General features: G+C 43.2%; 1 protein-coding gene across 2 annotated transcripts in view; it reads right to left on the minus strand.

Moving 5' to 3' along the window:
- Positions 1-25,397, minus strand: part of rgmb (repulsive guidance molecule BMP co-receptor b) — a 213,998-nt gene that overhangs the window by 109,452 nt on the left and 79,149 nt on the right. Inside the window, exon 2 of one of the 2 annotated variants that reach the window (XM_041186733.1) lies at positions 10,324-10,457. The exons of the other annotated variant lie outside the window; for it this stretch is intronic. The gene's annotated coding sequence lies outside the window, so the exon portion shown is untranslated. The remainder of the gene's footprint in view (positions 1-10,323; positions 10,458-25,397) is intronic. 2 annotated transcript variants of the gene reach the window in all.

Consider the following 25,397-nt stretch of genomic DNA (forward strand, 5'->3'; position numbering starts at 1 on the left):
TCAATTATATATAAATAAAGCAGTGGTACTAGCACTAACGCTTGGGGTACACCAATGTCTACCATCTTCTACTCTGTAAATTAACCATTTAACACAGTTTGCTGTTTTCAGTCCTTAAATCATTTTCTATTCAAACTGACACTATCCTCCTATTCCACGAGCCTTAATTTTGTTAAACAGCGTTTTATGTGGTACTTTGCCAAATGCTTATCAATATAGAGAACATCTGTTGCATTCCCTTCATCAAATTTCTGTTGCTTCAGCAAAATATTCACAGAATTTTTACAGTGCAGAAGGAGGCCATTCAGCCCATCGAGTCTGCACTGGCTCTCTGAAGGAGGATTCTACCTGGTTCTATTCTCCTGTCTTATCCCCATAACCTTGCACACTTTTTTTTTCAGATAGCAATCCAATTACCTTCGAATACCTCGATCGAACCTGCCTCTATCACTCTCTCAGCAAGTTTATTCCTGACTCCAAGCACCCTCTGGGTGAAAAAGATTTTTGCTCACATCACTTTTACTCCCTTTGCCAATTATTTTGAATCTGTGCCCTCCAGTTATTGAGTTCTCTGGGATGTGAACAGTTTCTCACTATTTACCCTGCAAATATCCCTCAGGATCTTGAATACCTCTAGCAAGTCATCTCTCAGCCTTCTTTTCTCCAAGGAAACGAGTCCCAGCCTCTTCAATCTATCCTCATAGCTACAGCTCTTTATCCCTGGAATGATTCTTGTTAATCTTCTCTGTACTGTCTCCAATGCCTTCACATCCTTCCTCAAGTTTGGCATCCAGAACTGGATTCTGGATGCAGTACTCCAGATAAGACCTAATAGTGTCTTATACAAGTTCAACATGACCTCCTTACTCTTGTTCTCAATGTCCCTATTAATAAAGCCTAAAATACTATATGCTTTATTAACTGCTCTCTCAACATGCCCTGCCAACTTCAGTGTACATATACACTGAGGTCCCTCTGTTACTACACCCCCTTTGGAGTTTCTCCCTTTATTTCATACTGTCTCTCCATATTCTTCCTGCTAAAAGAATCACTTCGCACTTCTCCACAAGGAATTTAATCTTCCATTTGTCTGCCCAAATCACCAACATGTCTATGTCCTTCTGAATTTCAAAACTATCCTCATTACAGTTGACAATGTTTCCAATCCTCATGTCATCTGCAAATTTTGAAATCATACCCTGCACACCACAGTCTGGGTCATTAGTATATATCAGGACGAGCAAGGGTCCCAACAGTGACCCTTGGGGAACTCCACTACAGATTCCATTATCTAGAATTTTGCTCACATGTCTGCTGTGTGGCACTGTATCAAATGCTTTTGCAAAATCCATATACACCATATCAGGAAGAAGTGTCATATGGATTCAAAACGTTAACTCTGTTTCTCTCTCCACAGATCCCGCCAGGCCTGCTGAGTTTTACCAGCATTTCCTGTTTTTATTTCAGATTTCTAGCATCTGCAGCATTCCCTTATCAACCTTCTCTGTTCCCTCCTCAAAAGATTCCAGCAATTTAATTAAACATGATTTTCCCTTAATGAATTCATGCTGACTTTCCTTAATTATCCTGCACTTCTCTAAGTGACTATAGGTTTTGTCACGAACTATAATTTCCAGAAGTTTCCCTACCACTTAAGTCAGACTGACTGGTCTGTAGTTGCCAGCTTTATCCTTGCACCCTTTTTTGAACAAGGGTGTAACATTTGCAATTCTCCAGTCTTCTGGCACCCTCCCTGTGTCTAAGGAAGACTGGAAGATTATCACCAGTGTCACTGCAATTTCCACTCTCACTTCCCTCAGTTCCCTTGGATGCATTTTGTCCTGTCCTGGTACCTAATCAATCTTAAGTAAAGATAGCCTTTCTAATGCCTCCTCCTTCTCAATTGTAAATTCTTTGAGTGTACCAGTTACCTCCTCTCTCACCTCAGCCTGGATAGCATTCTGTTGCTTCAGCAAAATATTCACAGAATTTTTACAGCGCAGAAGGAGGCCATTCACCCCATCGAGTCTGCACTGGCTCTCTGAAGGAGGATTCTACCTAGTTCCATTCTCCTGTCTTATCCCCATAATCTTGCACACTTTTTTTTCAGATAGCAATCCAATTACCTTTGAATACCTCCTTTGTAAAGACAGATGCAAAGTACTCGTTTAATACTTCTACTATTTCTCGAGCCTCCAAGTGCAAGTCCCTTTTTATGTCTCAATTTGGCCCTACTCTTTCTTTTACCACCCTTTTATTATTTATATGCTTATAGAAAACCTTGGGATTTCCTTTTATGTTAGCTGCCAATCACTTTTCATGTTCTCTCTTTGCTTTTCTTATTAGTTTTGTCACTTTCACTCTGGTCCTTCTATATTCAGTCTGATTCTCTATTATATTTTCTACCTGACATCTGTTGTACATGCACTTCTTCCTTTTCATCTTCACTTCCTTCTCACTCATCATCCAGGAAGCTCTGGATTCATTTGTCCTACGTTTCCACTTCAAAAGAATATACATTGACATTGCCTGCAATATTTTTCCTTTGAAGATAGCCCACTGTTCAGCCACCATCTTCTCTGCCAACATTTAATTCCAACTCACTCGACTCACATGCATTCTCATCCCATTGATGTTAGCTTTCCCCCAATTAATTATCCCTGCTCTGGATTGTTCCTGGTCTCTTTCCATGGCCAAACTAAACTTTATGGTACAATGATCACTATCCCCTGAATGCTCTGCCACTGAAATTTAATCCACATGGGCCAAATCATTCCCCAGAACCAGGTCCAACAGTGCCTGCCTCTTGTTGGACCAGAAACATACTGCCGCAGAAAATTATCTTGAACACATTCCAGGAACTCTCGCCCCTCTTGCCATTTTGCACTAATTCTATCCCAGCTTATATTTGGATAATTGAAGTCCCCTATTCTAATTACTCTATAATTTTTGCACTTCTCTGTAATTTCTTTGCAAATTTGTTTCTCTATGCCCCTTCCAACAGTTGGTGGGCTATATACTACTCTAATCATTGTTATTGCACCTTTTTCCTTCCTTAACTCTAGCCAGAGAGATTCTGTCCTTGACCCCTCTGAAACATCCTCTATCTCCAGTGCTGTAATGCCATCTTTGATCAATATGGCCACTCCACCCACCCCTTCTTCCTTTCCTTTCTCTCCTAAATGCCTTGGGCAGAATTTTGCCCTTGGCATGTGGGATCGGCGGGAGCGGATGGTCGGGAAACCGACTGCCGACTACAATCGGCAGTGCTCCACAATTTTATGCGCACAGGCCAAGTAAGCTCGTCCAGCGTGATACACGAGCAGTAGCGCTGAGCGTTGCCCGTGTGGGTGAAGGGGAGGGTGTGCAAGCCGGCCTAGCATGAACATCACACATGCGCGCGAGAGAGCGCAGCTTAATCTCCCTGAGGCATGGAGCTGCCTCAAGGAGATGGAGAATTTTCAGAAAAAATAATAAAGAGCAGAAAAATGTAATGAAACATGTCCCCTCACGTGTTTCTGTCACATGTGCAGTGACATGGTTTTTATTTGTATTTGCTTTTGGAAACTTCATCCCACCCGTGGATGATGTTTCCAAAAAAATGCAAAGGCCACTTGGCCTTTTTGCCTGCCCTCGAACCGTTAGGTTGAATGGGCAGTGAAAAATTAAAGTCAGCTGATTATTTAATGGCCTTAACAGGCCTTTTAATTTTTGGCCAGCCCACCGACCGAACTATCATGCGACTGCTCGTTGATGTTGGCACACTCGGCCAAGGTCACTGCGCATCATTTCACACTCAGTCGGATCAGGCGCACACTCAACCACCAAGCTAAAAATTCTGCCCCTTGTACCCAGGAATATTTAGCATTTAGTCCTGCCCTTCTTTGAGCCAGGTCTCTGTTATCGCAATAATATCATAGTTTCATTTGTCAACTTGTGCCTGCAGTTCACCAGCCTTATTAACCACACTCCGTACATTCACATACATGCACATTAACCCTGATTTAGGCTTTACTTTTCTCCTTACTCTGACCCCATCTAATGACTTACTATTGCCTACTCTAATTCTATTAAACTCTCCAAGTATTCTATTTACCTTTATGCTACTCTCTGATATATCCTCCTTATCAGTTAATGCTTCTCTACTTCCCAATGCCAGTTTTTCTCATCTCCACTTTGAATTACCCTTCAGATTCCCATCCCCTTGCCAGTCTAGTTTAAACCCTCCCCAACAGCACTAGCAAACCTCCCCACGAGGACATTAATCCCAGTCCTATTAAGGTGTAACCTATGCCTCTTCTAAAGGTCCCACCTGCCCCACAACCGGTCCCAATTCTTCAGAAATCTAAAGCCCTCCCTCCTACTCCATTTCTCCAGCCACGTGTTGAACTGCTCAAACTTCCTATTCTTATGCTCACTAGCATGTGGCACTGGGAGTAATCCTAAGATTACTGTTCTTGAGGTCCTGCTTTTCAATTTCCTTCCTAACTCCCTAAAATCTGTCTTCAAGACCTCGTTCCTTTTCCTGCCTATGTCATTGGCCTCTGGCTGCTTGGCCTCCCCCTAAAGAATGCCCTGCAGCTGCTTTCTGACATCCTTGACCCTGGCACCAGGGAGGCAACATATCATCCCCGGGTCACATCTAAGGCTGCAGAAACGCCAGTTTGCTCCCCTAACTATGGAATCCCCTACCACTATAACACCCTCACTCTTCCTTCCCCCCTCCTTTGCAACCGAGCCAACCATGGCGCCACGAATTTGGCTCTTGCCTACAACCTTCTGAGGAACCATCTTGCTCACCAGTATCCAAAATGGAAAAGTAGTTAAAGAGCAAGATAGTCTCGGGGGTTTCCTGCACTACCTGCCTGTTTCTTTTGGATACTCTGATGATCACCTATTCCCTCTGCCTGAGTATACCTTAGCTGTGGTGTGACCACCTCTCTAAAAGTGCTATCCATGTAATCCTCAGCCTTGCAGATGCATCACAACGACTCCTGCCTCTGCTCGAGTTTTGCGGCCCAGAACTCAAGCTTCTGCAGCCAGTGACAATTTCTACAGACGTAGTCAGCGAGGGCACTTTGTGACTACACAACCTCTCACTCCCGCAGGATGCACATTTGACATGGCCAAGCTGCACTGACATACCTTAAACTATATATAACGTGTTTACTACAATATAGTATAATACAATAACTCCCCTGTCACTCACCAATCATCTCCTCCGTGCCAAGTCCGGAAAGGCCTATACTTACCAGCCAATCAACTTACGGGACTCCTGTGATATCACTTTTAAATTTTATCTGTAAACTCCCAGCTCTCTCTCTCTCTCCTCTGCTTTAAGCTCTCAGACCTCTCCAGTTAATTACCAGTTACTGAATCACCTACTATCCTTCTGCTGCACCAAACTGGAAATCACATTCTCTGGGGGGTGAAAAAGAGTAGAAGAAAGGAACACTTCCTCCCCGCCTTCACTGAACTCCCAACTCAGCAAGCTCTACTTCTTGCAATAAACCTTACCTAAAGCACATCTTTCCCCCATGTACCGAATTCCCACTTCAAATCAAATTCCCAAGTACTCACTCTGTCTCCATCTCATTCAGGCATAGTCTCCCTCACTGACCATCTCCCTTACTGACCATGCAGTTTAAAAACCCCTCTCTTACATAGAGAAACTCTGATGAGTCAACAGCTGACTTAATTAGATTCATCAAGCATGATCTGAGTTTTACAAACCCATGCTGGCTCTCCTTAATTAAGTCAAACCCCTCCAAGTGCCTGTTAATTTTTTTCCCTGATTATTGTTCTTCTGATGTGACTGTTAAACTTTCTACACAATCACATGTTGAATATAATATTGTTTTTATCCATGTATGATAACTGTACTCTTTTGACTAAGTTCAGACTAAACCACTAACTCAAATTTAATTTTTCTATTTCGGATCATTTAAAAATGTTAACAAGCAATGTTGTGACCTTATTTGACAATAGCAAGAAGCATGGCTGACCACGCAACAGTTTCTGATTTCTCCCCGCCGTCTTTCGAGCTTTACCGAGGATTGGATAATGTTGGTCCAGGATGTGATTTCCTAATAGTACGTTGCAACAATCTGGGTTAACACCCATTGGGATGCATTGTGTGAACATTCACACAGCCTGCACAGTTCAGTACAGATCTCAACAAGGTACCCTTACAAAAGCACTTTTGGAAAACCAACAATAGTGCCTAATGAGTAGTTACTTACTCATGCACAGAAACAAACATTCTCTCTCATACACACACACACACCATATATACATTTTGCTTCTGAGGGAAATTACAACATTTGGTGATATTCAGAAATATATAGAAAATTTCAGCACAGAAGGAGGCCATTCAGCCTATTGTATTTGTGCCGGCCAGAAAAGAGCTATCCAGACTAATCCCACTTTCCAACTCTTGATCTGTAGCCCTGTTGGTTTTGCATATCCATGTACTTTTTAAAAAATGCAATAAGGGTTTCTACCTCTATTATCCTTTTAGGCAGTGAGTTACAGACCTCCACCAGTCTTTAGATGGAAAAAATTCTCAACTTCCTTCTACCAATTACTTTAAATATATCCCCCCAGGTTATTGACTTCTTCATCCTATCCAATCTATCTGAGCCCCTTATAATTTTATGCACTTTAGTTAAATCTTCCCTCAGCCCTCTTTGTTCCAAAGAAAACAACTTCAGTCTATCTAATCTTTCTTCATAGCTCCAGTCCTGGCAACATCCTCATAAAGCTCCACTGTACCCTCTCTCCTTCCCGTAATGTAGGGGCTGTACACAGTTGTGGCCTAGTATAGTGTTTTCTACAGCTCTAGCACAACCTCTCTGCTGTTATATTCTATACTTCAGTTTATAAAAGTAAAGATCCTATAGACTGTCTTAACCACCTTATCTACCTGCACTGTTACCTTCAAGGATGTGTGGACTTACACTCCCAAAGTCCCTCTATTTCTCCACACTTCTCAGTATTCTACCATTTATTGTATATTAACTTGCCTTGCTTGCTCTCCCCAAATGCATTACGTAACACTTCTCGAGACTGAATTTCAATTGCCACTTTTTTACCCACCTGATCAGTCCATTGATATATTTTTGCAGCTTTCTTCCTCACTATTAAGCACACGTCCAATTTTGTATCATCTCAAACTTCTTAATCATGACCTCTACATTAAATTCTAAACTATTGATACATACCACGAAAAGCAAGAGACCTAGTATTGAGACCTGTGGAACCACACTGCACACAGACTTCTGGTCAGAAAAACACTCATTGACCATTACATTTGTTTCCTGCCACTGAGACAATTTTGAATCCCATTTTTATCACTGATACCATCCACAAGAAAAGCCAAACCTCAATCTCAAACCACCTCCCACCATCCCAGTGTGTTCTCTTCTAGAGGGAAAACTTATCCATCTATTGTCAAGATGATGTTGAAAAATGGGGAGGTAGGCAGATTTTCTTTCTCAAACATTTACAAACAATCCAAGGCCTATCCAACTTGATTTTTGAGTGGACCTTGAAATGGTTAGCCAGGAGCTTCATTCAGATATTTAAATGTGGGTGCTACGCCACCTGTAATACTTGATACAATTGTAGTGCTTCACCAGGCAGACCACATGTCCTACCAAGTGAAGAGCATTGAGCGCCCAGAACCAAAACACTTTAAAAAGTCTGGGCTGCAGGTCTTCTGAAGTTGTGTACTGATTTTTGTAGGGACAGGAGAAGCATGACTGCTTGCCCTAGCTTCATAAAATTATCTCCACTTGCTGCTTATTGCTCAGCATCCCACCCTGGATTGTCTACATTAAAGGTCACTTCCATCTTGGCTACATGAAGAAGCCACAAGATTTTCCATCCCGCCCGACTTGTGAGCTGCAGATCAATGCGCCTAGAGTGCCAACTGCTGATCAACCAAATGAATGAGGTCTATGAAAATGATTTGGGTCTCTTCTTGGTGCCATCAGGTGGCTGGTATAATTGTTCCACCCGCCAAACCTGTATGATATATTAAGATAACTCCCTCAGATTTCCAAAGCACACAATTAAATAATTAACCACAGTAAGATTGTGGGATCCAAGAGAAAGAAGCAAAATTAGCTCAGTGGCAGGAAGCAAAGAGTTAATAAGGCAAAGGGTTAATAAGGCAAAGGGTTAATAAGGCAAAGGGTTAATAAGGCAAAGGGTTAATAAGGCAAAGGGTTAATAGTTTCAAGTGTACTGATAACACAAAACTAGGTAGGAATGTGAGTTGTGAGGAGGATACAAAGAGGTTTCATAGGGATTTAGACAGACTAAGGCAGATGGAATATAATGTGGAGAAATGTGAAGTTATCCACTTTGGTATGGAAAACAGAAATGCAAAGTATTTCTTAAATGGGGAGAGATGGGAAGTAATGATGTCATAAGGTCACAGAGTCATAGAGGTCCACAGCACAGAAAAAGGCCCTTCGGCCCATCGAGTCTGCGCCGGCCAAACAAGTACCTAACTATTCTAATCCCATTTTCCAGCACTAGGCCCATAGCCTTGTATGTCATGGCATTGCATGTGGACTTCCAAATACTTCTTAAATGTTATGAGGATTTCTGCCTCTACCACCCTTTCAGGCAGTGAGTTCCAGATTCCCATCATCCTCTGGTTGAAAAAATTCTTCCTCACATCCTCTCTAAACCTCCTGCCCCTTACCTTAAATCTATGCCTCCTTGTTATTGATCCCTCCACCAAGGGGAAAAGGGACCTGGGTGGCCTTGTGCATGAGTGCAGCAAGCAACTAAAAAGGCAAATGGAATGTTGGCCTTTATCACAAGAGGATTTGAGTACAGGAGTAAAGGTGTCTTCCTGCAATTGTACAGAGTCTTGGTGAGACTGCTCCTGAAGCAGTATGCAATGTTTTGGTCTCCTCACTTAAGGAAGGATACACTTGCTATAGAGGAAGTGCAATGAAGGTTCACCAGACTGATTCCTGGGATGGTGGGATTGTCCTAGGAGAAGAGATTGAGGGGACTGGACCTGTATTCTATAGAGTTTAGAAGAATGAGAGTTGATCTCATTGAAACATACAAAATTCTTACAGGGCTTGATAGGATTGATGCAGGTAGGATGTTTGCCCTGGCTGGGGCGAGGTTGGGTGGGGGGTGGTCTAGAACCAGGGGACAGCCTCAGAATAAACAGTAGGCCATTGAGGACTGAGTTAAGGAGGAATTTCTTCAATCAAAGGGCAGTGACTCTTTGGAATTCTCTACCCCAGAGGAATGTGGAGGTTCTGCGTTGAGGATGTTCAAGATAGCGATTGACAGATTACTAGATATTAAAGACATCAAGGGATATGGGGATAGTGCAGGAAAATGGCACTGAGGTAGCAGATCAGCCGTGATCTATTTCAATGGCAGAGGAGGCTCAAGGGGAAGAATAGTCTACTCCTGCTCCTTTTTCATATGTTCCTATGGTCGAAAGGTGTTTTTCTAACTGGAAGGATGTTTCCAGTGGGGTTCCCCAGGGGTCAGTACTGTTCTTGATGTATACCAATGACTTGGACTTAAATGTAAGGGGCATAATTAAGAAATCTGCAGATGGTACAACAACTGGTCATGTGGTTGACAGAGAAGAACATAAGGACAGAAGAAGAAAAGCTAGGAAGAAAGCTATCGACTGCAGGAAGATACCAACGAACTGGTCAGATGGACAGAGAAGTGGAATTTAAATGGAATTTAATCCAGAGAAATGTGTGGTATGTACTTGGCAAGCTTGTGGCGCTGGGGCTGGGGGGGTTGACAGGATAAACGGAGCGAGGGAATATACAATAAATGGTAGGATTCTGAAAGGTGTACAGGCACAGAGGGATATTGGAGTGCATGCCTACACATCCTTGAAAATAAGACAGGTAGATAAGATGGTCAAAAAGGCATATGGAATATTTTATTTTATTGGCCCAGCTCTAGAGTATAACAGCGAGGAGGATATGCCAGAACTGTATAAAATACTAAATAAAGCGCAGACAGAATACTGGGTACAATTCTGGTCACCACATTACTGGGGGGGGTCACATAAGAATATAGATTTAAGGTCCAGGAATAAAAGTTGAAGAAAATTACTAATCTTTGGAAATTATTTTTGCATTCTATTATGTCTCCATGTAGAATCTGCTGATGCCAAGGGTATGCATCTAGGTCACACACTCTTCCCAACTGAGAAAACAGGTGGGTGGCCTGTTCCCAAAAGTCTATTAATATAGTTGAAACCAGCTGAGAGAAGGAGTACTCCAACATGACAATACAAGGAAACGATTGACTTACTTTTCAGGATTCCATCATTTGGAGAAGCACAAGCGAAGTCCTGCGGTCAATCCTTCTCGATTTCAAATGTCGTGGGACCAGTATAATTGTTATATTTCCATTGAAAAGGCAGTGTCTCAGGGATTTCAATAGAACTGCAAGATTGATGAACAGGACTGATAAGTAATAAAAGCAACTGTATCTGTGAATAACTTGCAAGAAAAGATTTAGAAGCTAATGATGATGCAGGATTGTTTAAATACTATTTTACCAATAGCAATATTGGTTATTAAAATGTGATCTTAATTAGCTTGAAGCAATTTTTAAGTACTTCTGAATAACCAGAAACAGGTGGTCATTATAATATGCAATAATCAGTGCCTTTAATCAGAAATTAAACACTTTATTACCTGTGATTATAATGCTTCAGCCCCTATCACACTTCATATGAAAATATGAAATAGGAGTAGAAGTAAATCATTGGGCCCCTTGAGCCTGCTCTGCTTTCAATAAGATCATCGTTGATCTGACGTTTCGAGTCCTCATGACCTTTCCACAGAACAGTGGAAGGGTCACGAGGACTCGAAACGTCAACTCTTTTCTTCTCCGCCGATGCTGCCAGACCTGCTGAGTTTTTCCAGGTAATTCTGTTTTTGTTTTGGATTTCCAGCATTCGCAGTTTTTTGTTTTTATCTCATCATTGATCTGTTTGTTTTGAATTCCACATTCCCATTTACTTCTGATCACCTCTGATTCCCATGCCTAACAAGAATCCATCTACCTCTGCCTTAAAAATATTCAGTGATCCCACTTCCACCACCTTCTGAGGTCGAGTTCCAAAGTTGCAAAACCCTCTAAGAGAAAAAAATTCTCCTTATCTCTGTCCTAAACAGGCAACCCTTAATTTTAAAACAGTGCCCGTCATCCTCTATTGCACACATTAAGATATTCTCCTAATTCCTATTCTCCATTTAGTCCTCTCCAGGCCATGCACCATAACAACAACAACAACATGCACAACTTGCACCAGCTGTGAGTGAGCAGTTCTTTAGCTCAAAGCCTCTGATGTCATTTTTTAAAGCAGCCAACATAAGATGTATCTCAACAATCTGTGTCAAACTTGCTTCTGGAACTTACTAACTTTTCTTTCAAACCACAAACCTTCAGAAAGCTTTCCAAATGCTTAGAATATATATATTTTTTAGCCAGTAAAAATGAATAATAATCTTAAAATATAATCATAAACACACTGCATGAAAATGGCCCAGATTTTGCCTCTGTGAGGGTATCTCACAGTGTGCCCTGCAGATTTGTTTGTGCATATTTAGATTTTTTTTAAAAATTGCTCCCAAACTTGTTGGAAGTGTGAGCTGCACAATGAGAGGGTATCAGGAACCTTTGTGAATAACAAAATAAACAGTGCCCAACCAATGAGATTAAAGGATGAAGAAACAAACGGAGGGAGGACTGAGAAGAAAGGTTAATTGAAGTAGGGGAATTCAATGTCAAATCCAGTACAGAAAGAGAAATAAAGAGAGGGAAAGAAAGTCTGGATTAAGAGAGAGAAAAGAAAAACAAAGGAAAAGCAAGAAAAGCATTTTATTAAATTTATATTTTGATATTTTCAACATCTCCAACAACCTGATGGAATACTCCAGCCATTTAATTGTTTACTTTCTGGGTTACAGCACTTGATTGGCAGTAATGAATAATTATCACATTGTTAAAATGGTATTTATACTGTTGATTATAGCTTGGCCTAAATAGCCAAGTGGTTATGGTACTGGGTTTGTAACCCTAAGATCAAGAGTTCAAATCTCACAATGGCAAACTATGAAACAATGTAACTTCATCTGAAACAGATGGAAACAGGTTTGTACTCAAAAGAGTTACACCTTTGCATGCAGCAGTCCCTTATAATAAGAGGATGCATAGGTTCACGGATTCTCAGGACACGTGCCCTTTTTGCGGTCTTGTGGAGTCCGTGGACCATGTATACATAGGGTGTTGTAGACTGGACTCCCTTTTTAGTTATTTGAAAAACCTCTTATTGATGTTTTGTTTGCCCTTCAGCCCCACGCTCCTGATCTATGGGCACCTGGTGCGGAAGGGGGTCGGGAAGGAGGAGGACCTCCTCGTGAACCTGCTCCTGGGCCTGGCCAAGTTGGCCATTAACAGGTCCAGGCAGCGGGCGATCGACGGTGGAGTCCCGCCCGATTGTTTGTCCCTCTTCCGTGGCTACGTTCGCTGCCGGATGTCCCTGGAGAAGGAGCACGCGGTGTCTGCTGGCACTCTCGAGGCCTTCCGTGCTCGGTGGGCACCGCAGGGACTGGGGTGTTTTGTTGACCCCTTTAATCACATTTTGATTTAAAGTTTGTAAGTTTCCTTTAAACTTTGTTCTTGGTTTTACAGCTGACCTGAATTAGGGGCTGTGCCTGATTTATCCCAATTTTGTTGATTTGGTTTTCATTTAAAAGATTATCAAGAGTTCAAATCTCACAATGGCAAACTATGAAACAATGTAACTTCATCTGAAACAGATGGAAACATGTTTGTACTCGAAAGAGTTACTGTTGATTATGAGCGGTGAGTTTAACGGACAATTGAAAATGCAGCTTCATGAAGCTCACAAAAAAGTTAAGGGCAGGATGCCTTTTTCAAGACATGTCGATCAGCAATTTATTTGAAATTCAGCCACTTCCTTGTCACAAGTTGCTGGCTGATTTGTGCATTAAAAACAGTCTGGGTCGCTCAGGCACTGCTATTTCTTCAGCAAAATCTGGGCCATTGTACAAATAGTGTAAACTTAACTGTGGAATAAAATTAGCAACTCATTAATGAAACCCTATTCTCAGAAATTGCATGTTTCAAGGCTATTATTCCTTTCTCACAATTTGTCAGAATGCTATTAGTTACAGATAAAACAAGCACTTTTTATCAAGTGGAATTTCAGATGCATTCTCTGTGCAGTATTTAATTCAATGGTGGCACAAGATTCTGGACACAGAGGTCCTCAGAAGAGGGAATGATTGTTAAGATGAAGTTAAGGTAGGCTGAATGCCTAACAACGGAATATCCAAGAAGGTACTCGACAGTGAAGTGAAACTTGGTTACCGCTCTCAGAGGTTCAGTTGATTAAAAGACGTAGGAACAAAGCAGGAGTAGGTCATTCGGTCCCTCAAGCCTGCTCTGCTATTTAACTAGATCATTGTTGATCTACCTCAATGCCATCTTCCCGCACTATCTTCGTATCCCTTGATGTTATTGGTATCTAGAAATCTATTGATCTCTGCTTTGAACATACTCAATGATTGAGCCTCCACAGCCCTCTAGAGTAGAGAATTCCAAAGATTCACCACCCTCTGACTGAAGAAATTCCTTGTCATCTCAGTCCTAAATGGTCTACCTCTTATTTTGAGTCTGTGTCCCCTGAAATTCCAAATAGGGGTACACCCTTCCTGCATCCACCCTGTCAAGCCCTATAAGAATTTGGTACACTTCAATGGGACCACCTTTCATTCTTCTAAACTCTAGAAATACAGGCCCAGTCTCCTCAATCTTTCATTATGGGACAATCCTGCCATCCCAGGGATTGGTCTGGTGAACCTTTGTTGCACTCCCGCAATGGCTAGTATCTCCTTCCTTAGGTAAGGAGACCAAAACTTCTCAGAATGATATAGGTGTGGTCTCACCAAGGCTCTATACAACTGCAGCATGACTCCCTTATTCCTATACTTGCAATAAAGGCTAACATACCATTTGCCTTCCTAATTGCTCATTTTTTTATTCATTCACAGGATGTGGACTGCGCTGGCTGGGTCAGTATTTATTGGCCACCCATATTGCCCCTGAGAAGGTGGTGGTGAGCTGCCTTCTTGAACCGCAGCAGTCTCATGTGATGTAGGTACACCCACAGTGCTGTTAGGAAGGGCTTTGACCCAGCGGGAGTGAAGGAACGGCGATATATTTCCAAGCCAGGATGTTGAGTGACTTGGAGGGGAACTTCCAGGTGGTGGTGTTCCCATCTGCTGCCCTTGTCCTCCTAGATGGTAGTGGTCATGGGTTTGGAAAGTGCTGTCTAAGGAGCCTTGGTAAATTCCTGCAGGGCATCTTGTAGATGGCACACACTGCTGCTACTGTGCATTGGTGGTGGAGGAGTGAATATTTGTGGATGTGGGGCCAATCAAGCAGGCTGCTTTGTCCTGGACAATGTGAAGCTTCTTGAGTGTTGTGGGAGCTGCACTCAACCAGGCAAGTGGGGAGTATTCCATCACACTCCTGACTTGTGCCTTGTAGATGGTGGACAGGCTCTGGGGAGTCAAGAGATTAGTTACTCACTGCAGGATTCCTAGCCTGGATGTTGATAGTGGGGAATTCAGTGATGGTAATGCCACTGAACGTCAATGGGTGATGGTTAGATTCTCTCTTGTTGGAGATGGTCATTGCCTGGCACCTGGGTGGCTTGAAAGTTACTTGTCACTTGTCAGCCCAAGACTGGATATTGTCCAGGTCTTGCTGCATTTGGACATGGACTGCTTCAGTATCTGAGGAGTCGTGAATGGTGCTGAACAATGTGCAATCATCAGAGAACATCTCCACTTCCGACCTTATGATGGAAGGAAGGTCCTTGATGGAGTGGCTGAAGATGGTTGGGCTTAGAGCACTACCCTGAGGAACTCCTGCAGTGATGTCCTGGAGCTGAGATGACTGACCTCCAACAACCACAACTTCCTTTGTGCTAGGTGAAACTCCAACCAGTGGAGTTCCTGATTCCCATTAATTCTAGCTCCTTGATACCACACTCGGCCAAATGCTGCCTTAATGTCAAGGGCAGTCACTCTCACCTCAACTTGGGAGTTCAGCTCTTTTGTCCACATTTGAACCAAGGCTGTAATGGAATCAGGAGCCAAGTGAACCTGGCAGAACCCAAACTGGGCGCCAGTGAGGAGATTATTGCTTAGCAAGTGCCACTTGATAGTACTGTTGATGACCGATTCCACTACTTCACTGGTGATCGAGAGTAGATTGATGGGGCGGTAATTGGCCGGGGTGGATTTGTCCTGCTTTTTGTGCAGAGAACATACTTGGGCAATTTTCCACATAACCGGTAGATACCAGTGTTGTAACTGTACTGGAACAGCTTAGCCAAGGGCACCGCAAGTTCTGGAGCACAAGTCTTCAGAACTGTTGCCAGATTATTGTCAGGGACCATAACCTTTGCACTATCCAGTGCATGCAGCCATTTCTTGATATCCACGTTGAGTGAATTGAATTGGCTAAAGACTGGCATCTGTGACGCTGGGGACCTCCGGAGGAGGCTGAGATGTATCATCCACTCGGCACTTATGACTGAAGGTTATCGCAAATGCTTCAGCCTTCTCTTTTGTGATGATGTGCTGGGCTGCCCCATCATTGAAGATGGAGATATTTATGGAGCCTCCTCCTCTAGTGTGTTGTTTAATTGCCCACCATCATTCATGACTGGATGTGGCAGGACTGCAGAGCTTAGATCTGATCCGCTGGTTATGGGATCAGTTAGCTGTCTATCACTTGGTGCTTATGCTGTATGGCATGCAAGTAGTCCTGTGTTATACTTTCACCAGGTTGACAACTCATTCTTAGATATGCCAGGTGCTGCTCCTGACATGCCCTCCTGTACTCTTTACTGAACCAGGGTTGATCCCTTGTTTGATGGTAATGGTAGAGTGAGGGCTATGCCAGGCCATGAAGTTACAGATTGTGTTCGAATACAATTCTGCTGCTGTTGATGTCCCACAGTGCCTCATGGATGCCCGGTCTTGAGTTGCCATTTAGCACAGTGGTAGTGCCACACAACATGATGGAGGGTATCCTCAATGTGAAAGCCGAACTTTGTTTCTACAATGACTGTGCAGTGGTCACTCCTACCAATTCTGTCATGGACAGATGCATCTCTGGCAGGCAGGTTGTTAAGGATGAGGTCAAGTCTATTTCTTCCTCTTGTTGGTTCCCTCACCACCTCCCACTGTTCGGTCAGTAGTGGTGTTACCGAGCCACTCTTGGTGATGGACATTGAAGTTCCCCACCCAGAGTGCACTCTGCACGCTTGCCACCCTCAGTGCTTCCTCCAAGAGGTGTTCAACTTGGAGGAGCACTGATTCATCAGCTGGGGGAGAGCAGTACGTGGTAATCAGCAGGAAGTTTCCTTGCCCATGTTTGACCAGACTTCATGGGGTCCAGAGTCAATGTTGAGGACTCCCAAGGCAACTCCCTCCCGTCTGTACACCACTGTGCTGCCACCTCTACTGGGTACTTCCTGCCGGTGGGACAGGACATACCCAGGGATGGTGATGGTGATGTTTGGGACATTATCTGCAAGATATGATTCCATGAGAATGACTATGTCAGACTGTTACTTGACCAGTCTGTGAGACAGCTCTCCCAATTTTGGCACTAGCCCCCAGGTGTTAGTAAGGAGGACTTTGCAGGATCAGCAGGACTGAGTTTCCCATTGTCGTTTCCGGTGCCTAGGTCGATGCCGGATGGTCCGTCCGATTTCATTCCTTTTTTGAGACTTTGTACCAGTTTGACACACATGAATGGCTTTCTAGACCATTTTAGAGGATATTTAAAAGTCAACCACATTGCTGTGCGTCTGGAGTCAGATGTAAGTGAGATAAGGATGGCAGATTTCCTTCCCTAAAGGACATTATAACAATTGACAAAGGTTTCATGGTCATCATTAGACTTTTAGGGCTGAATTTTGCCCTTGACGGGCAGGCGGGCACGACCGACTCGGCGGCAGGCGGGCAGCTGATCGCTGCACCGAAACAAGACCCACCGCCATTTTAAGTGGGCTGGCCAATTAAGGCCCGCCCAGCGTGACGCCCAATGGGAAGCATCATGTGCTTCCTGTGCGGGCGGGGTGGGGGGGGTTTCCCCAAATGTGAGAGTGCGCTCAAAAGAGCGCACATCTCCCTGAGGCAAAGTGCTGCCTCGGGGAGATCACTGAAAGGTTTTCAAAGTTTAAAAATAGAAAAATTAAAAAATCATTAACATGTCCCCCTCATGTGACAATGTCACACGAGATGGGGCATATTAATAAAGTGCACAAAAACTTTATTAAACTTTTTAAAAGCCGACATGAAACCTCATCCTGCCGGTGGATAAGGTTTGTTAAAAAAATCACTTACCCGCCTGCCCGTTGGGCCTGTGAGCAGAGCCAAAGTTCGCATGGGCTCCTCAAAATCGGCATCAATTGCCAAGTTAAGGGCCTTAACAAGGCCTTTAATTAATGGTGGGCTCACGTCGCGCTGCATAAAGCGCCCGCCCACCTAAATATCGCGATGCCGCGTGCTGACGTCAGGACGCTCACGTGACATTTTAAGTGCTGACATGCAGGCCCCACCATCCGCACGTGAGCCAGAAAATTCAGCCCTTAATTCCAGATTTTTATTGAATTCAAATTCCACCATCTACCGTGGTGGGATTTGACCCCGGGTCCCCAGAGCATTACCCTGGGTCTCTGGATTACGAGTACAGTGACAATACCACTACAACATCACCTCCCCATCTGCATGTTAGCTTTCAGTGAGTTATGAACAAGAAGACCCTGGTCTCTTTGGACATCAACACTTCCCAATCTCTCCTCATTTAAGAAATACTCTGCATTTCTGTTTTTCTACTAAAGTGCGTAACTTCACATTTGTCCACATTATATTCCATCTACCATGTTCTTGCCCACACACTTAGTCTGTCTAAATCTCCTTGAAGCCTCTTTGCATTCTCCTCACAACTCACATTCCTACGTAGTTCTGTCATCAGCAAACTTAGAAATATTACATTTGGTCCCCACTCCAAATCATTGCTAGAGATTGTGAATAGCTGGGGCCCAAGCACTGATCCTTTCAGTATCCCACTAGTCACAGCCTGTTAATGATCTGTTTATCCCTACTCTCTGTTTTCTGTCCATTAACCAATCTATGCCAGCATATTACCCCCAATCCCATGAGCTCTAATTTTGCTTATTAACCTTGTGTTCCTTAGTGAAAGCCTTCGGAAAATCCAAATACACCACAAACACTCATTTTCCCTTATCTAACCTGCTAGTAACATCCTAAAAAAACTGGCAAAGCTAAAGCAAGTCATTGTGGTCTATAGGCACCCTGCAGCTTAAGGGTGTGCAGGCAGTGAGGGAATGGATGACTACCGACAATCAAGGAGGACCGGGCAGACAGTGCAGGAGTTCCTGGGGTGTATCTCAGTTTCCAACCAGTATTCAGTTCTCAATGCTGGTGAGAGTGATAATTCCTCTGGGGTTAACAGCCAGAGCTAAGTCTATGCCACAATGACTGTCTTAGGAGGAAGATTAGGAAAGCCATAGTGATATGGGATTCTATAGCTAGGAGGACAGATGGGTGTTTCTGTGACTGCTAACATGAATCCAGGATGGTATGTTGCCTCCTTGGTGCCAAGGTGATGATGTCAACTGAGTGGCTGCAAACTACACTAGTGGGGTGGGGGGGCGGGCAGTGAACAGCCAAACAGCCACGCTCCAAATCGATACCAACGACAGGGTGAACCAATCTGAGGAAATACAATAAGGGATACTCTGCCATCGGGAATGGTGCCAGGGAACTGGAGGAGGGAGTGCGGTGGAGATTGCCAACAGAACCAGAGGCTCAGGCTGCACTGTTACTCCCTCGGCCCACCCAACTCCCCACAGCTCAGGCCTGCCTGTCATCCACCCAAGAGTAGGGCCACCTGAACCCCTGCCCGAGATTCAGGCTGTGCGCCACTTCACCACCACCACCCCCCACCACCCCCCAACCCCCCCCCAACACCCACCACCACCAGCTGGAGGCTGCCTGACCTGGACCCCCTATTTAACTTTCATTGAGTCCTCCACTCATTCAGCACCTCGGCTCCAGTCCAGTCCAACTCCAAGCAAACCACCTCCTGAGTCATGGCCATGTGGGCTAATGTCATGGCAGCGCATGCACAAGCGCCAAAGATACAAGGACAGCAATAAGAGGAGACTCGCAATAAACTTCTAGTCGCTGCCACAGAAATACGGGACAAATAGTGTCCTGGGAGGAAATGGTACAGGGTGCAGTACATTCAGCTAAATTATGGAACAATCTCGTAAAATATGGGATGGTTGGTCACCCTGTGTCATAGACAGAAACGGTGATGAGGTCGTGCAACCAGACTTTAGGAAGCTAGGAAAGAAACTAGCAAGCAGGAACTCAAAGGTAATAATCTCCAGATTACTCACACAGCAATTTGCTGGTGACCATAGAAATAAGAGGATAGAACAGACAGATGGTGTAGGAGGAAGGGCTTTAGATTTATGGTACATTAGGAACAATTCTGAAGGAGAGACAGATAGCCCTAGAATAAGAAGTAATACAGCATTAGGTGGCATCAGATTAAAAAGGAATGAAATAAGGCCTAATTTCTGCATACTGTGCACGTATCTGAGTGCACTGAGTGTGGTAAGTTATGTTGGTGAATTGCAAGCACAAGGTGGGGATATAATATTGAGGAGATAACAGAGATCTAGCCTCAAAGAAAGGAAAGGCTGGGTATACGAAATATTGCTGATGCAAGCTGTTCAGAAAAGTTGGGAAGGAAAGAAAGGAGGAGGCATGGCAGTATTGTTTAGGAGAATAATACAGTGCTGGAGAGGGAGGATGTCCTAGAGCAGTTAAGGACAGAATGGTTAGAACTAAGAAACAGTAGAGGTACTATTACACTACTGGGCATATTCTACAGGCCACCAACTAGTGGGATAGATATGGAGGAACAAAGCTGCAAGGAAATTACTGAGCGATGTTTAAACTATACAGTAGTTGATTATCCTAATATAGCCTGGGATAGTAACTGCGTAAAGGGCAGAGAGAGGCAAAAATTCCTAGAAAATGTTCAAGGACAATTTTCTACATCACTATGTTTTCAGTCCAACAAGGAAGGAGGCATTGCTGGATCTGGCTCTGTGGAATGTGGTGGGACAAGTGGATCAAGTGTCAGTAGGGGAACATTTAGGGGACAGATATCATAGTTACATAAGGTTTCAGTTAGCTATAGAAAAAGACAAGAAGCAATCCAAAGAAAAAAAAAAGTCGATTGGGGGAGAGCCAATTTCAATGAAGTGCAAACAGATTTGATCCAGGTAAATTGGAATTTAGGATTGGCAGGGAAAACTGCAATTGAACAGTGCACTGCCTTTAAAGAGGAGGTAGCTTGGGTACAATCAAGACACATTCCCACGTTGGGGAAAGAAAGGACAAATAAAGCCAGAGCATCCTGGACGGCAAAAGAGATAGAGAGCTAATGTGATACTATTTTTATATGTAAAACCCTTAATTGAGCTGGAGGCAAGTTCGGTGCCCAATTAGTGGCGGTAGGCACATTCTGGAGGTGGGAACTGGCTCTAGAGGACAAATCGCAAAGACAGATCGCAGCCATGACTGAGCTTGCCACTGCCTTACAAAACAGAGCAGCAGGAGGGCAGAGGGCCAACAATCTCATGAATAAAACATGTGTCCAAATGGTGAACCATATTCTTGATCCGCTTTGCTCAAGCGATGATAGTTTTGTGTCACCTCTTGAGTAACTCAGGTAGAATTCCCATTCTTTACAAAGTTTAAATATGTAGCAACAATACATACTGTATGCTCCTGACAGCTGTGCACTAACATGCCCCAGACTGTTCGCTCTTCCCATTATAAACTTTGAAAATTTTCTCCCGTTGCCCTCCAATCCAACAAGCTCTTCAAGGAGTTTAACAGGCAGTTAATTTCCAGCAATTCCTACCTCACTCTCCACCCTGCAGCGAGTTGCAGAGTTGTTGGAAGACTGACATGACATCTGGCAGAGATTTTCAAAACGTGCCTGCATCCGACCTCACCCCCATGGGCAACTGAAAATCCAGCAGAGAGAGTGAGATGGAGCAGAAAAAGGGTGTCTATGACAGATGTTAGGTTGTAATAAAAATGAGAACCAAACTGAATATTAAAAGTTTAAGGGGAAAGTGAAAAAGGAAATAACAGCAGAGAGCATGAGAAGAGAGCTAACATAAATGAGAATCCAAAACTTTTCTATAGGTATATAAATAGTAAAAGGCTGGTAAAAGAAGTTGAGCTGATCAGGGACCAAAAATACAATTTACATATGGAGGCAGAGGGCATGGCTGACGTACTGAATGAGAACTTTGCATCTGTCTTTACCACGGAAGATGATACTACCAAAGTCACAGTGAAAGAGAAGGTAGTTGAGACACTGGATCAGCTAAAATTTGATAAAGAAGATGCAACAGAAAGGCTGGCTATGCTTAAATTTTATAAGTTAACACAACCAGATCAAATCATCCCGAGAATACTGAGGGAAGTAAGAGTGGAAATTTCAGAGGCACTAGCCATAATCTTCCAATTGTCCTTCGCTATAGGAGTTGTGCTAGAGGATTGGAGAATTGCAGATTTTACACCCTTCATTCATTAACAAGGCTATAAGGAGGAGCCAGGCAACTACAGGCCAGTCAGTTTAACCTTGGTGGTGAAAAAGCATTTACAAATGATAATCTGACACAAAATTAACAGTTATTTGGATAAATATGGATTAATTATAGAAAGTCAGCATAGGATTGTTAAGGGCAAATTGTTTTTAACTAATTTGAATTTTTCAATGAGACAGCAGAAAGGATTAATGATGGTAATGAGGTTGATATGGTGTACATGGATTTTTAAAAGGCATTTGATTAAACGTTACACAGCAGTGTTGTCAGCAAAGCTAGACCATGGAATAAAAGCGACAGTGGCAGCATGGATAGGAAGTTAGCTGAGAAAGAGAGGGTAGTGGTATCGGTTGATTTACGGACTGGAGGAAAGTTTATAATGAGGTTCCCCAGGAGTCAGTACTGGGGTCACTGCTTTTGTAGGTCTATATGAATGACCCAGACTTGGACATATAGAGCACAAATTCAAAATTTGCAGATGGCACAAGACTTGGAAATATTGTGAGCTGTGAAGAGAATAATGATAGACCTCATAAGGGCACAAAGACAGGCTGGTGGAATGGGTGGACACATGGCAGATGAAATATTAATGCAAAGAAATATGAAGTGATATATTTGATATCTATATATTGGGGGAACAAGGAGAGGCAATAGGAAATAAAGTGTGCAATTCTAAAGGAGGTGCAAGAGCAGGGGGGCCAAGGGGTATATGTATACAAGTCATGGAAAACGGGGCAGGTTGAGAAAACAGTTAATGGGGGATCCCAGACTTTATAAATAATGGCATAGGGTAAAATAAAGCAGTTAAGGTAAACCTTTATAAAGCACTGGTTCAGCCTCAAACGGAGGATTGTGTCCAATTCTGGGCACCGCACTTAAGGAAGGATATGATGGCTTTAGAGAGGGTGCAGAAAAGATTTATGACAATGGTTCTGAGGATGAAAGACCTGTTACTTGGGTAGATTAAACAAACGGGGGTTTTTCCTCTTACAGGAGGCTGAAAGGAGATTTGATATGTGTTCAATAATCATGAGGGGTTTAGACAGAGTAGTTAAGGAGAAACTGTTACCATTGCAGAAGGGTCGAGAATCAGAGGATACTATTTTAAGATGATGGGCAAAAGAAGCAATGGTGACATGAGGAAAAACTTCTTTCACACAGCAAATGGATAGAATTTGGAATGCATTATCTGGGAGTGCAGTGAAGTCAGATTCAATTGTGGCAGGAATAGGATAATTATTCGAAGAGAAAAAATTTGCAAGGCTACAGGAAAAAGGTGGGGATTGGAAATAGCTGAGTTGCTCTTGCAGAGCCGAATGCCTTTTTCTATGCTGTAATCATTCTATAATTCTACGTATCCAGCTAGTCAAAGAAAAGAAAGTCCAAAGGAATCTAAGAATGGTCAGCCCTCGGGTCAAACAGACATCAATGTGCTGCACATGGAAAATCATTCCACACAAATATCTGACTTTTCAGTCATATAAAAAACCAGAAGCTATGTTACATTGAAGATGACTCACAGGTTGTCAACATCGGTAATGATATACAAGCTATCTTCATTATCACCATTTAAACACAAACTTATTAGAATGAAAGGGAAATTGCTATGCACATGGAAACTTATTTCATGTTGTGGTATTTTGTTTTGGCATGTGATTGAACATACAATAATTCAAGCAGCCCAATCTGAGTCAGTCATTACTAGCTAGGACTCAGTGCACAGGTAGAGAATCCAGTCAAACTCATAAGGCTGGATTTTCATTTTAAGGTGGGAATTCAGGAAAATTCCTGATTCAACCCACCCACCTCAGGAGAAACTGCCCACAAGAAAGGGATTTTCATTATGGGGGGCAGGGGGTGGAAGGAGGAGGGGTGTGGGCTGCATTCAGACCAGCCAGCTCGGGAAAATGTTTGGAGGCTTGGTAAGCCTGGGCAAAAGCCAAGAACACACAATGAGGTTTGGCTGAGAGCCCAGAAATCCATTACTCTGTTGAAACACCTACCAGAGAAAACACTGCTTAATTGACAGCTCTGGCTCTCTGATGGATGCTGTCAATTTCACAATGTTTATTTGCACAAGATAAAGCGGTTTCAAGTGCTTGCAGTTTCAGCAGTTAATACTTTAAAGTATCTGGATGATTAAACTTTTATTGGACTGTACTAAAAAGGATGTTTTTAAAAGAAAATTGAAAGTTATCAATGAACTACTGTTTTTTTAAATGCTTTTTTTTTAAACACATCCTAATGTCACTGTAAGGTTCATTGCTTCAATACAGTGTATAATGGGTGAATGGGCATGTGAGTGCCATAGCTTGGCATGGAGGGCATGAGGGAGACCTCTTGAACTTATCTTTCAGAAGGTTCCCTCATGCAGATTATGGTTCATAAGACCTCTGAGGTACAGTATATCACAACTCATTGAAAAGCTGGCCCAGCTGCATGAAATGACTATGATGAAGGGATAGAAAGTATAGTTGCTAAATTTGTTGATGACACAAAGATAAAAGTCGAAAAGCAAGTTGTAAGGAGGATGTAAGGAGGCTGCAATGTGACATAGGTAGGTTAAGTGAGTGGGCGACGACCTGGCAAATGGAGTATAGTGTGAGCAAATGTGAAATTGTCCATTTTGGCAGGAAGAATAAAAAAGAAGCATATTATCTAAATGTTGACAGATTGCAGAGCTCTGAGATTCAGAGGGGTCTGGGTATCCTAGTGCATGAATCACAAAAGGCTAGAATGCAGGTACAGCAAGTAAGCAGGAAAGCTAATAGCATGTTATCATTTATTGCGAAGGGAATTGAGCACAAAAGTAGGGAGGTTATGCTTCAGTTGTTCTGGGCATTGGTGAGACTACCTCTGGAGAATGGTGTACAGTGTTGGTCTCCCTATTTAAGAAAAGCTGTAAATGCGTTAGAAGCAGTTCAGAGAAGGTTTTCTAGGCTAATAGCAGGAATGGGCGAGTTGTCTTATAAGGAAAGGTTGAACAGGTTAAGCTTGTATCTGCTGGAGTTTAGAAGAGCAAGAGGTGACTTCACAGAATTACACAGTGCAGAGGAGGCCCTTCGGCCCATCGAGTCTGCACCGACACATGAGAAACACCTGACTTACCTACCTAATCCCATTTACCAGCACTTGGCCCATAGCCTTGAATGTTATGACGTACCAAGTGCTTATCCAGGTAGTTTTTAAAGAATGTGAGGCAACCTTGCTTCCACCACCCTCCCAGGCAGCGCATTCCAAACCGTCACCACCCTCTGGGAAAAAACGTTTTTCCTCACATCCCACCCTAAACTGCCTGCCCCTCACCTTGAACTTGTGTCCCCTCGTGACTGACCTTTCAGCTAAGGGGAACAGCTGCTCCCTATCCACCCTTTCCATGCCCCTCATAATCTTGTACACCTCGATCAGGTCGCCCCTCAGTCTTCTCTACTACAACAAAAACAACCCAAGTCTATTCAACCTCTCTTCATAACTTAAATGTTTCATCCCAGGTAACATCCTGGTGAATCTCCTCTGCACCCCCTCCAGTGCAATCACATCCTTCCTATAATGTGGCGACCAGAACTGCACACTATACTCCAGCTGTGGCCTCACCAAGGTT

Source organism: Carcharodon carcharias, chromosome 4, assembly GCF_017639515.1.
Source record: "Carcharodon carcharias isolate sCarCar2 chromosome 4, sCarCar2.pri, whole genome shotgun sequence".
NCBI lineage: Eukaryota > Metazoa > Chordata > Chondrichthyes > Lamniformes > Lamnidae > Carcharodon > Carcharodon carcharias.